At 36.1% G+C, this 13,773-nt stretch overlaps 1 long non-coding RNA gene across 1 annotated transcript; it reads left to right on the top strand.

Moving 5' to 3' along the window:
- The first annotated feature begins 475 nt into the window (after positions 1–475).
- On the top strand, positions 476–5,590 carry LOC121077386. Its single transcript, XR_005824011.1, has 2 exons — positions 476–519; positions 4,426–5,590. It is a non-coding gene; the product is annotated as an uncharacterized LOC121077386 (long non-coding RNA).
- The last annotated feature ends 8,183 nt before the right edge of the window (positions 5,591–13,773 follow it).

Raw genomic sequence — 13,773 nt, 5'->3', positions numbered from 1 at the left:
GTGCACATACACTTTATATTTACTGCTATATGTTTTCCAAAACCTATTTCTAATTGGGCAGAAGGCTAGCAAGCATTTCAAAAAATATTAAAACTGTTTAACATTTAGCTCTGCTGTTTGTCCTAAAGCTATAGTTAGGTAATGTTTTTGTGTCATCTGCATACAAACTCCTGCATTCAGTTACAGCTTACAACAAAAGCTCTGAACCACTATGCTTCTTGCTTGTTCTACATTCAAATTTGTGAACTACTAGGATGTTCTGGTAGATTTCTAAAAACAGGTAAGAGGACTATATGACATCCATTTATGAATAAAGAGAACTCATCATAGTTCTGTCTTTTCATTGAAACTGCAATTAACCCAATATCTGAAGTCCATCTTGATCGATCAGAATCTAGGTATTCAAAAAGATAGTAAAATACATGCATCAGTCTTTCTCACTTGATGAAAACTTCTCCTTTTCCAATTTCAGAGAACCCTGAAAGAGTTGTGAGGAAAAGAGAGTACCAATATTACGTGGTATGTGTTAATATGAATGTGCATACATCTATTAGTTTTATTAAAAAAAATATATATATAATATTTTAGTCTTGTACATCAGCACCAGATCTGCCACACTGTACCTACTGTAGCATTATGTGCTCAAAAAACAAAACAAAACAGGAAAAACAAGAAGGTTGCAGCTGAAATAACTTGCATTTATTTGTTTTCATTTTATTTTGCATCTAGCAAAGTGGTATTTGCAGTGAAATTTGGTATCTCAGCTGAACCATTATATTCAGCTGTAATTAGAATAAACTGTCGGTATGAATTACTGTACATTGGTTTTAGAGATCTGTTTGGAGAAAACCATTTCTTACCAAAGCAGAGACAGCAATTTGCTGTCTAACTTTGTACATTTGCAAAACACACTTAGTGTAAAATTAATTAGGTCATTAGAAACCTATTATCTTCCCTCAAAGGAACTGATTTTGGAAGTAATCGTGTTTTCTGTAAAATGTGCCATCTTTGCATTCAAACCTAGTTGTGATTCGTTCTTAAGGTTTTCTTTCTTTTCTTTTTTATTTGTAAATCAAAACAGAGAGGTGTATAACAGGTTAGAAGAAAGTCTCAGTATTGTGAAACATTCTAAGGAAAAAAGAAGTTCTTTAATGGCTTACTTTATTATTCAATAGCATCAATGATTATTAAATTAATGTAAATCCAATAACATCCTGGAAAAATAGCTTTTTTTTCCCTTTATTTTGAGAGTTGTCCAGAAGCTCATTAGAATTTTTAGCTGCTTCTTCAGTGTTCAGAACAAAGTAATTAATATGATGTGTGAGAGAGTTTCATCCTATCAAGTACTATTCGTTCTGACTATCTGAACTGTAGTCAATTCTTGCAGTCCATTCAGCTTTGAGGGCTTCCATATGGTGGTATGGTGTATACACCGTCATATTCACTGATGGTATGTAATTGTTTTTCTTACGTACCTCGCTGATCTGAGCAAATAATTAGGGATTTTAGGATCTATCTTTTCCTTTCTTTCATTTCACAAAGAAAACCCTTATCTTTGCCTAGATACAGAACTGTAACTTCCCAGGAGTCCCCTGAGAAAAGAGACAGAAAAGCCAAAGCCATACTTACATGTTATTTAGCAGGCTTTATGACTATTCTCCTGTCAGTTGCATACAGTAATATTTGAATATAAAAGTAGAATCTTCTTTTTCTGTCTTTGTATCTTGGTAGGCAAAAGATCTCTGGCCTAAGGAATAAGAAGTTTTATATTCTTACTGTGTAGAACCTAAATTTGTTTTGCATAGTGATAACTTTTGAGAGGAATTTTTAAAATATGGAGTGTTTATGATATGACATATCATAGGCCAAACATAAGAAAAGAGCACAGAAGAAGTCAAGCTAGTAAGAGGTCGTATGTCTGTGAACTACACAAATTAGGGTTCTGGGTCTTTTTTAGAATGAGATTGGATACAGTAGATCTGGTTATACCTGGACTGGAAGTCTAGCCTAAAGCTTTTCTTGTCTCTTCAGTAGTCCATTCTGAAGAGATAGACTCTTTGTGAGTGTCATAGATTAAATCAGTGTATGATTTTGAGTATGTGGTTAAGCATTATCTTTACATATTACCTGTAATGGAATTTTGCAGAAGAAAAAGCAGATCTGAGAAGTTCAGTGATCAATTCTTATCTATATTTTGTCTCACGTACTGTGCTCTGGGCACAGTTATACACTTTCTGTATTTTTGAATTACCTAGAGATGAATTTGTCAGTTTATGCCTTACTCCAAGATTGACGTTTTTATGATGCCCAGAAGATGGTTTTAAAATTCTAGTATTTTAAAAATTGTCTTGATATGTGAGGGAAACAAACCACACTTCTGTGAAAAAGAAAGATCACATTAAGCTACTAAGAAAGGAACAGTATACCTGTTTAAAAGATAGACTGAGATCTTCCAAACTGCCTAAGCAATCTGAGCTCCTTGGTTCCATTTATTTTGATAGGAAGAAATGCTATCAGATGGGGACACGTGTTAAAGCCCGGACTAGCAATCTGAGATAAATGTCTGAGTGAATGCTGAGTTTAATTCATGGGCAAACAGCTGTGTTTCAAAGTGCATTTCCCTTTTTTAAATAATTGTAAAGAGCAGCTGTTCTTTTTTCCTCTGTAACTATTTTTGAATTCTGCTCACTCCTCCCACCTCCAAATTATGGACGGCTTTTAAAAAAATCATAATTAATCCAATCTTGAATATTTTGAAGCTACTGCTGACTAGCAATGATGAAGCAGGAATGATTCCTGTCTGTTGGGTAAGCTCTGTGACGGGGGCATCTTACAGCTATGTCATGCCAGTGAAGGCCTATGACCATGTCTGAATCCTTGTTTTCAGGACAAGACGATGCTGTATCTTTTGCCCCCATGCAGCTTAATCTTCTTGTGTTGACTGCTATCAGGTGAATCCTGTGATGACTGATTCCTTCCAATACATCTGTTTGCTCTGTCTCAGTGATTTCTTTAGTGTGTCCCTCATTCTGCCCATTTCCAAAACAGAATGACATGGTCTGTAATGAGCAAGTCTTCTATGCAAGCATGTCCTTTTCATGCTCTGCTATGCTTTTCACACTGCTCCTCCAAGTAGGGAAATTTGTGTGGACCCTTTTCTTCCACAGACATGCTTAAGGCAATTTAAACAATTTCACTTCTCAAACAGAATTTGTATTTAGTACATTTTTCTGTTCTTTCTTTAAAGCCTCCTTTCTAGTTTTCCCTCTCTTTTGGAGACTTCCCTGCCGGGAGTCTGAATGCTACTGATCATACAGGCAGGATTCAAGTCAAAAACACAGCAAGCATAATTTACCTTTCAGCTTCCAGCCCCTGTGTTGTGTCAGGGTTTTGTGTTTGCTTTCAGTGAATGTACTAGGTTGCCACAAGCAAGATTGTTTTGGCTGCCTTTAAAACATAGTAAATTTTATTTTTACCTTTTACATTCTAAAACTTTTAGTACAAAATCGTAGTAGACTAATCCAGTAGGTACTCTCAATGTGACAAAGAATTATTTTACAGTTACACTGACTTTATCAAGAGACTCTATCACATAAAAGAGGGGGGGAAAAAAAGCCATACCTATCTATTAAACCCTGTCCTGAGTTAGTAAACTAGAAGAAGAACCAGAAAATATCGGACTTTAGTAAGAACCATCCCAAAGGGCCTGCTTCAAGCGCTGCTCCAATGAATACTGCTTTTTATCTTTTGAATTACATGGAGTTATAAGCAAAGGGCATCTTTGCTTTTAAGTAAACAGATGAAAAATTTTTTAGACAAACCTATATAAAGTTGGATTGATCTCGTCTTAGTCCTTAGATACTCATTAAAGGCATTTTAATAGCTAGGCACCTGTATTTTAGTATTCTTGATCTGAGACTATATTGGATATTTAAATACTGAAATACATATAAACTCTAGTACAGGTACCGTATCCGTCATATTGAAAATGTGCATAATAATCAACATTTTGGACTTTTCTGAGCTTTTTAAGGGTAAGATGCAGCAGACTGACAGTGACTTTCCAATTTTGCAGTGTAAGTTTATTTGACCATAATATTCATCTGATACTTTACAAGCTAAAATATCATTTCTGCAGAATAGTCAGAATACAGTTAATTAGCAAAGTGCTGACCAGGCACAAACACAGATCTCTCTAAAATGTTAAGATGACAGTAAGCTGATCCTGCAAGTTTACTGTGTTTTTAATTGTCTGCTTGTGGCAAGCTTGCCCAATATTGATGCATACGCATGGTGCAGGCAACCAGTAGGCATGCTAAATAACTCCTCACAAAAAAAATTGATGTAAACCTAAGTATATTTTTGCAGACAGAATGCTGTAAACCCAGTCTGAGTCAATGCTTTTTTTTTTTTTTTTTTCTTTAGGTAACCTTGTTAAGAGGCCTTAGAAAGCTGAATCAATTCAGCTAATCTCATGAAGGCAGAAGACCATTCCAGTTTTGCTTTGTCCTTTCAAAAAACCTACGGATTTTGCTGACTAGCTTCTGCTTACTGTTTGCAGTAATTGGTGGCAAACACAAAGCTAATTCCTTATTATATAACACTTTCAGAGGGTTAATGTGTAAGCTGTTGAGTACAAAATAATAAGCCAATGAGGTTGTACCTAGGAGAGCAAAGATCTTTAATTCAGATTCTCCATTGTTGCATTTTGTTTTATATCTCTTATCACTGTTCTCTTTTATGTACACTTAAAGTATTTACTTTGGGTAAAGTCATGCAAAACAAAAGCTGGCCAGAGTAAGCTGACACAGTGCACAGTGAAGACTTGGTTATCCATACCCAAGTAGAAAGTCTGTATGTTAACTCATATCTCCAGTTCTTAAGAACTTATAGGGTAAAGACTTTACAGAAGGGGGACACCTGAGAAACATGAGTTATTTACAGCAGTAGGATGGTTATCTTTACTAGAAAAGTGGAATGTGATTAAGTTTAACAATATTATCAAAGTCTCCCCCCCCCACACACACAGAGCAGTGGGTTTGGGGAATAGAAGCAGAACGGCAACAGTGAGAAACTCATGGGTTGAGTTGAAGACAGTTAAGTAAGTAAAAACAATACAAAACCAAGAAAAACACGTGGTGTAAAAAAACCACCTGGCTGACCACCAGGTGACCAATGCTCAGCCAGCCCCTGAGCAACAGCAGTCCTGGAAAACTTCCCCCTAGTTTTTGTTGCTGAGCACGACACCACATGGCATGGGACATCCCTTTGGGCAGTTGGGGCCAGCTGTCCTGGCTGTGCCCCTCCCAGCTTCGTGTGCAGCCCCGGCCTCCTCACTAGTGGGACAGTGTGAGAAGCTGAAAAGACGTTGACCGAGTATATATCTTGGGTTTCTGACTATGTATGCTTGCAGTCAAAAGGCACCATTTGACTGGCATGTTCCCATACATGAAATACCAGTGGATCTTCTGACAAAATATTGCAAGGAATGAGATAGTAGTTCTGAACTCTTACAAAAACACACTGCACTTCAAGGAAATAAAAGGCAAAAATTATCTGAGTTTCCATTAATAAACCCGAATGAAGTTTTAGTTGTTTGACCATTTCTATTTATTTCATTATTGTAAGTTGTTATAACCATTCCAGTCCCATTTAGATGTATACCAAAACTGCTGCCATACTTGATCTCTGTAAGTATCTGGAGATGGACCATTCCTTAAAGCCTAGATATAATCAGAGTTGAAGGAGAGCAGATGGGCAGAAAGTCTTGATGCTGGCATCTCTTTCAAGATTGTCAGTCTTGAGGAGTAATGAACAAATGTTAAAATAATTACTATTTTAAAAGTAAGGCATATATAGCTGGAAAAAAAGAAAAATTTAGATTTGGCACTACCATCCATCTATCAGTGTCTTAGTAGTGGTTTATATATCAGTATGAAAGAGATTGGTTTGTTTATTCATAGCAATGCTAACAAATTAATAACATAACTAGCATGCTGCAAAGGTGCTGACCTTTAGAAAGGAAGAGCTGTAACACAAAGACAGCTGAGTTAATTGGAATCTATTAGATGCTTTTGCAACCGGTCCCAAAGGCAGAATTTCAGATTAGCCAGAACTGTGGAGCACCTGAGGAGTCATTAGGAAGATGAGCCCAGTTTTATAAAACAGAAAAATTGTATATCTGACAGTGAGATAAGGTGCATGAATAGTAGCTTCACTGTTTTCAGTGATTTATATTGATTTAGGTAAAATCTTTTATATTGTGTTGTGCAATAAATATTTCCATCTACTGGAAAGTGGTAGTGACTAGCTAGATGGCTATAGTTAGAGCGTGTTGCCATTCTGCAGTGGGTATACTCTCCCACAGGATTCTGGAGAGCTTCCCAGCTGACTTCGCTACAGGTTGTTATTGTCAGCTGCCAGACCTCGGGCTAGTTTTGACACTTTCATCCTTCAGACTTTTTTTAAACTAGTATCATGTGGAGATTTAAAATCTTTTTTTTTTTAATCAGCATTTTTCTGAGTGGAAAAGGGGTGAAGGTGCATCAGAGCTCTTGAGGCTATTTAATAGAAGCCTTAAATACTTGTTTTTGAAGTTCATGATGATTTGGACTCAGATCTGTCAACTTGACTTAAAATTATTGCTCATACTGTTATCTGTTGGAAAATAACATGGTCTAGGTCAATAGGAAGATAGCTGTGATGTTCTTTTTTCTGACATCCCACCAAATTATTTGTCACGTATCCTGTTACGGATGTTTAATTAGTACTTCTAAGAACAGTTTTGTTTGTTACATCTCGATGGTCTTTTTTTTTTTTTTTTTTTTTCTCCAGTTCTGTTTCTAATAAAATCTGTGAGAAACTTAAGTACAGACATGGATTTTGAGCTTCACTGACATCGGTATCTTTTACTTCTGTATGGGAATCGCTCTTCAGGACTCCAGCTGAGCTATCTTTTCTTTCTGAACCATTGAGATACCTCCTCTAGTTCTGTACGCATTTTTGAGGTGAAAGTCTGCTTTTCATTGTATCCCTTTGTTTTGTATTGCTCAAATGGAGAAGAGATATTGCACATGTAAATGCTTCAATATGCTTGACAATGAAGTACAAGAATGCTACTGGTGGCTCACTGATGATAGTATTTGCTCTGTGAGAGATAGCAATCTAGGAAGCTGGTGAGCTTTCTTAAGACACTGCAAACTAATAATCCTCTCAACTATGTCTAAACAGGCTCTTCAGCCATACCATGGGTTGCTATGTCAGTCATAAAGCAAAGGTACTTCCTGTTAGTTTTAGTTCAGTCTAGGGATATATATGGTAACTGCAAGCTTCTTTTAACAAACCAAACTCAAATACACTTGTCCTTGCATGCTATCTGTTTGCTCCTTGTTTCTGTGGAATATAAGCTACAAAGAAACTTCAAGACAGGAGAGGGTGACCAAGAGAAAATAAGACAGAGGGAAAAAGTATCTGAAGACATGCTAAGCTCATTGAGAGGAAATATGGCGTACATATTAAGAGTACATAATCTAGATCTTGCAAATAGTTTTATTAAGAAAAGTTAACATCTATCTTTTCTTCCTTTGACCATCCATTAAAATCCATGTAACACTGGTACTGATTTGTGGGTTTATAATGTTGTAAAAGCAGCTGTTGTTCTGAACTTTATAAAAATCACCATCCAAATATGGATATGAACGTTCTTGTTTCACTGTTGGCTCTACTTTTGGATACCAAAATTATAGAAGACCAGAATTCTCCAAAACAAAGAATATATCCACCTCTGAAAAGATGGCTACACCTGAAAATGACATGACTATTGAGTAAGTGAGTGTATTATGCCACTGAATCAGTTAATGGAAGTCATCAGGACACCTATTTTGGTGATGATAACTGATGAGAAAATTCCCATTCTGAATGTTGGACAAGGAAAAAAAATCTGCCTCATTTGCCCCACTGAAATGATTAGTGCTTTTAGACTGTAAAATTTACTTTCAATGCTCTTACAAATATTAATACACTTGAAATGTCCTAGAAATATTATGGGGGAAAAAATTCCACAAGGATCAGTTTATTAGTTATTTCCTGAAACCACAGTTATAATTATGTTGACTGATTCTTTATTAAACAAAAGTCAATGCGCTTAAATTCAGCCAAATTAAGTTCATTGAAGTGTTTATCTGCTTATACCTGTAATTCTCTTAAGCAAGTTTAACGCAATTACAGAAGGATAGCCAGTTAAGCCATAGCAGAGTAGAAAATACTGGTGCAAGATGCATTAGAAGATTATCTATGGGAAATGTATTGTGTGCTATTCATTTAATTTTTCAGACTATTGAAAATGCTTTCCCTTAAATCTGACACATCAAAAGCTCAACATCTTTTGTTAAATATTTCGCAATCTGTAAGGAATCTTTACAGGAGGGTATACAAAAACACTAATACTCCTAACACATGCAGGTAGCAAGAACTGTGAGGTAAGGAAAACATTAAAGACCCTTGACCTTTAGTTTTCATGAGAAAAGAAGCCCGCAGCCTAGCTTAGCCATGTGGGGGCAAATGAGGCAGACTTCACTTTTTGTTTTTATTGCAGAGAAGGGGTTTATAGTAACATTTGTGTTAAGCTTTTCTGAAGAAATTTGAGTAGAAAATGTAAAAAACATGTAACAAAAGTTTCTGGTGGAATGTGAGAAAAGGTGAAATTTCACAGAAAATATGAGGAGAAAATTATAAATGGTAAAAGACTGAAATGAGCTCAGAATTGTATTTTTCCTTTATGCAACCTAGTGTTCTCCCCCCAAAAATTTAAAAGATTGACTCTAAGGTCACAGCAAAGGTGACTGATCTGATGTTGGTTGTGTCAGCTGCTCGATAGTACATATGGACATAGATCCAACAGTTCAGAAAAACTAAACAGAAATACACATTACCTGTCACAGGAGAATTCTTTGTTTTTAAGTCAAAGGTAAATATTGTTTTAAGTGAAAGCACACACAAGACAAACATAAGGATTATGAACTTTCATATGAGGAATATTGCTGGCACTGTGTAACTGTCAAGAAAAGAATGACTTACACAGAGAGACAAGACAGCTTGATTTGGTCATATTAACTTCTTAGTGTATTGTATTCATCAGTCTTGGGTATTATCTCTAAAAAAGTGTTTGAGGTTGCCGATGATTTAGATTTTATGACATCTAAATGTCATTTCTGAAAGAATCAGATATTGTACAAGATATGACAGTGCCCAGTGAACAAGTTGGGAGCAAAACATTTTTGTCTTTCCCTTAGGTGTGGGTTGAACTCTAACTTTGGATATACATTAATTTATGTAGACTTAATAGCTGTTTTTTTTTTTTTTTTTTTTTTTTTTTAATACTCTGAGGTCCTTAAAATGCTGTTCAAAAGCCATGTCCATTTTTTTTTGGACATAGTTGCCTCTTTTTGTACCGTAGATTCAATTTTTGAATTACAGAAATTGTAGATCAAGCAGGATTATAGTGTGGCAGAAAGGATAGGAAAGAGGTTCTAAGAAGTGGCTTCTTATAGGCAGATGATAAATTACCATCTCTTTTTTTTTTTCCAAACTAAGTACTTATATGTGTTATAAAATGTATAAAGGATGGTTAAATCATAATAAAAAGACATCGTTGTAATAATATTACAGTGGTAATGTGGATATCAAGTGCTGTACATTCACTGAAAGCAAAATATTTGCTGAAAGCAATCTAGATTGAATCCTTTACATAGCACAAATATCTTCAACAACAAATTGATTCCTTTCATCTAGGTAACCTATTATCGTACGAGTCTTAGTTTAGAGAAAAAGTCTTGCTTGACGTAAACAAAACTTGGTGTGAGGGGAAAAAAATAGCTTCTTTTAGTGATAAGAAGGAGGTGCATTTCAGGAACTTACCTATTGATACTGAAATGTTTCAGTGTAAATAGAAACTTATTTTATTGATTCCAGTAGCACTTTTTGATAGTAGACTGACTGCTGAAATCATGTTTTAATTTGACATATATCTGTATAGCTCTAAGGAAGCATGATAATTGACTCATGTAACTCCAGAGCAGAGCCTGAATGCTCCCCGAAGTGAATGCTTTCTTGTTTTTCTCTTTAAAAAGGGCAGCGTGTCATTGTTACCTGGGTTTTAGTTACAGTGATGTTATTTATTTTCTTCCCCTCTTGTGACAGTCCCTCCCTTCCTCCCTTCCTCCCTTCCTCCCTTCCTCCCTTCCTCCCTTCCTCCCTTCCTCCCTCCCTTCCTCCCTTCCTCCCTTCCTCCCTTCCTCCCTTCCTCCTTTCCTCCCTTCCTCCCTTCCTTCCTTCCTCTATGATTACCTGAGGTGGTCTCTTTTCCTCTTTGTTGTTTTAAAAGTCTTAATTCAACATTAAAGAAATGTAATCATTGTAAAATGTCACCTTTAAGACTGTTTAAAGTAGTCTTTCTGATACATACTACAGTCTTTCTGATAGAGACTGATTAATAGGCATGTTGTAGTCTAGCATCATGCTTTTTTGATTGTTGTCATTAAAAAACACTACAATAATCAAGCACATTATTTAAAGACTCTTCAACTTCATAGTTTAAAATATGAAAAGCTTAGACTAACTGGCTCTACCTGGGTGGAACAGGGTTTGCGGTTCTGTTTAGAATTAAGGAATACTGCTCATTTTTTGAGAACTTGATTTATAATATGTAAATATTATAGGTGCTGAATATTGGTTGCATTAAACTAAGGTCATTGAAGGTACATTGAACTGCCATTAAAAAAAAAAAAAACAAGAAAAAAAAAAAACCCTGAGGTCAGTGTCATTGAATAGTAATGGGATTTTGATTTAACTGTAAGATAACGGTCTAGAATTTTTGATATCCTATAAGCACTGTCAGCTTACTGTTCTCCGCTTACACCTACTGCATTTGGTGCTCAAGTCAGTGTATGTTTTGTGATGGGAATTCAGCACATAAAAGGCCACACTTGTTATCAGTCCAGCAGGCTTGAAGCTAGCTCTGCTGAGAAACTAGTGCAAACAAATGCATCGATTCTCTCTGGTCAAGCTCTTGGCAAGAGTTCAGCTGCTTTCATTGAATAGAGTGGTTAAAAATATTAAATACAGAGTAAAGAATACTTGGTAGTTATTGATATTGAAGCTTTCCTCAGCTAAGTCACAATGTGAGAAATAATTAGGGTGATGTCTGTACCATAATTTTAGCAGTACTACATGTATCTTAGTTGTCCTGTACTTGAGTGTCTCACATACAGCCCTTAACCTGAGGGGCTTTTTTTTTTTTTTTTTTAAGATAACTAAATAAAACTAGAAATCTGTTCACTGAAGTTTTGGAATCAAATACTTTTCCTTCTATATTCTCTGCTTACACATATGCTGTAGGAGGAGGATTCTCTTGGCAAGTGGAAGAAAAAAGAACTGAATTTATAGTAGACTCTCAGTGCCTGATCCCAGGAGGTATGCATCAGATGAGTAGCTACTTGTAAAGTCTTGTCAGAGAGTGAAAATGCAGGCGCCCAGCTTCTCCACACTCCAAGTCTAATTTTGTGATTTTGTCAGAGCCCAACTTCAGTTCTTGGAAAAGTGACACTGCTATTGTAATACAACAATATATAGTGCTGTTCAATTCAGTCTTTAGTTCAGTATTTTGTGTGATCAGATTTAAAGCTGCAAGAGCTTGAAGAAAAGCTATCTGGAAAACACTGTCTCACTGAGGATTTTTTCCAATGCTTTTGTATCTACAGAAAGTTAAATTAGGGTTGAAGGAGAATTTAAAGTTAAGATTTAATGACGGTAGGGTGAAATAATAAAAATGCTTGGTTGAGGAAATTATTGAGGACATTAGTGAAGGACAGCGATGTCAAATTAAAAAAAAATGTATTGTAGAAAATATAATGAGAAGACATACTGGGAGAGTCCCACCTACTCATTCTTAGCTGAAAAGTAATGTGTTATAATTATGTATGTCAAGTATGTATGATTATGGTCATTTGCTGCTTGAAAATACTGGCAGAAATATCTGTGTAGTGTGATCTGATAATACACAATCATAATAACAGAATTAGAGGTTATTCTGCTAGTAAGTCAAAAATTGTTCTATAGAAATTGTTCTATAAAAATAGAACGGCTTTAAAAATTCTACCTGACACATAGTAATAATAACTAGTATTGTACCTTACTAGTAATTAATAACCCAAAATCTGAAAATTTGGTCGAATCCTGGCACCGCTGATGTCAATGCTAAAACTTGCTGCACTTTTGGGAGAATAATTTTGTTGGAAGAATAATGCTTTTAATCAATTTCTGGCAGATATATGGTGTCTATACCAGTGTCTTTGCATATTTTTTCTTTCTTCTCTTGAATTAATATATCACACTAGAACATATTGTCTATGCCAAAAGATAATGTATACCAGTGTGCATAGTGATACAACAGGAATTAGCATATTCTCATGAAAGATAATAATTTACTGTTAGGATATCAGTCTTAGTATAGAGACATGTCAGTGATGAGTGACTGGAACTCACATTGCACTAGATAGACAGATGATATGAATAACTGTTTGCGTGCTGAGGGTAGACATTGCTGTGTCTCAGCTGGACCTGCAGTTTTCAGAAGCAGGTCTCAAATGCTTATTTTTCTTTCTATCGCATCTTGATCAGTTTGACCTAAACTAAAGATATCTGAGAGCATACTAAAGAAAATGAAGATAATTAGTCAATATAGTCTTTCAGCAGTTCTTTTCCCAAGTCATATCTTAAGTTATGAAACAAATATTACTATGTCCAGATTTGTAAAGTGGATTAAAAACCATCTGCACTCACACCTGAGCCCAAGTTGCAAATTCTTCTTCAGCCTCATGTAACTTGGTAATAAATTAGTTTATGTGGTGTTAGGTGACTACAGAGTGATCTCTGGCAGTATTTAACTGCAGTTGGTGTGCTTCCTCTAGTCAAGAAAGCACTGTCAAAATGTAATATCCGTATGAATGTTTATTTTCTTTCACTGCAGGATACTTCTTGGGTTTCTCTTTATTCCTTCCTTGTGAAATGGAAGAAACTATCACAAGACAATCTCTAGTAGAGTCTCTGCTGAATCCGACCATCAGGAGGACAGTATGATTTCTGTCTTTTTCCAGGGCTCTCTCTTGGAGAATTTTTTGCATTGGTAGAAAAGGGATTATAAAATACTCTGAGGAAAGCTAGCTTTTGATTAACATAGTGTCACAGTGTTGCTTTTTAGTAATATTTGTGGGATAATAAGGAGGAACAGGCAGAGTGTCTGCAAGAAAATATAGCAAGAAAAGTGCTTTTAGCACACCTAAGACTGCCGAGAGCATGGAGAAAATGCAAAGCCAGTCCTCAGAAGTGATGGAAAATAAGATTTTATTCAGGCCTTCTAACTGTACAAAATGTATTGCAACCCAGAAAAGTTGTTTCACTGACAGTCATCCTAAAGGAGAAGACCCGTCTTGCAAAGGTATGGTAATTGGGTAAATCATTAAAAAATCAGATAAAGTGAGAGTTATTTAGGAGAGGTGCTCCAGCCCTCTGATAATCTTCACAGCCCTCCTCTGGACCCGCTCTAACAGATCAACATCCTTCTTGTGCTGGGGGTCCCAAACCTGGATGCAGTACTCCAGGTGGGGTCTCAAAAGGACAGAGCAGAGACGATCACCTCCCTCCCCTGCTGGCCACTCCTCTGTTGATGCAGCCCAGGATGCAGTTGGCCTTCTGGGCTGCAAGCACACACCGCTGGCT

This window comes from Cygnus olor, chromosome 13 (genome assembly GCF_009769625.2).
Source record: "Cygnus olor isolate bCygOlo1 chromosome 13, bCygOlo1.pri.v2, whole genome shotgun sequence".
In the NCBI taxonomy this organism is placed as follows: Eukaryota; Metazoa; Chordata; class Aves; order Anseriformes; family Anatidae; genus Cygnus; species Cygnus olor.
The sequence above is the reverse complement of the archived record's forward strand: the minus strand, read 5'-3'. Positions and strand labels throughout refer to the sequence as shown.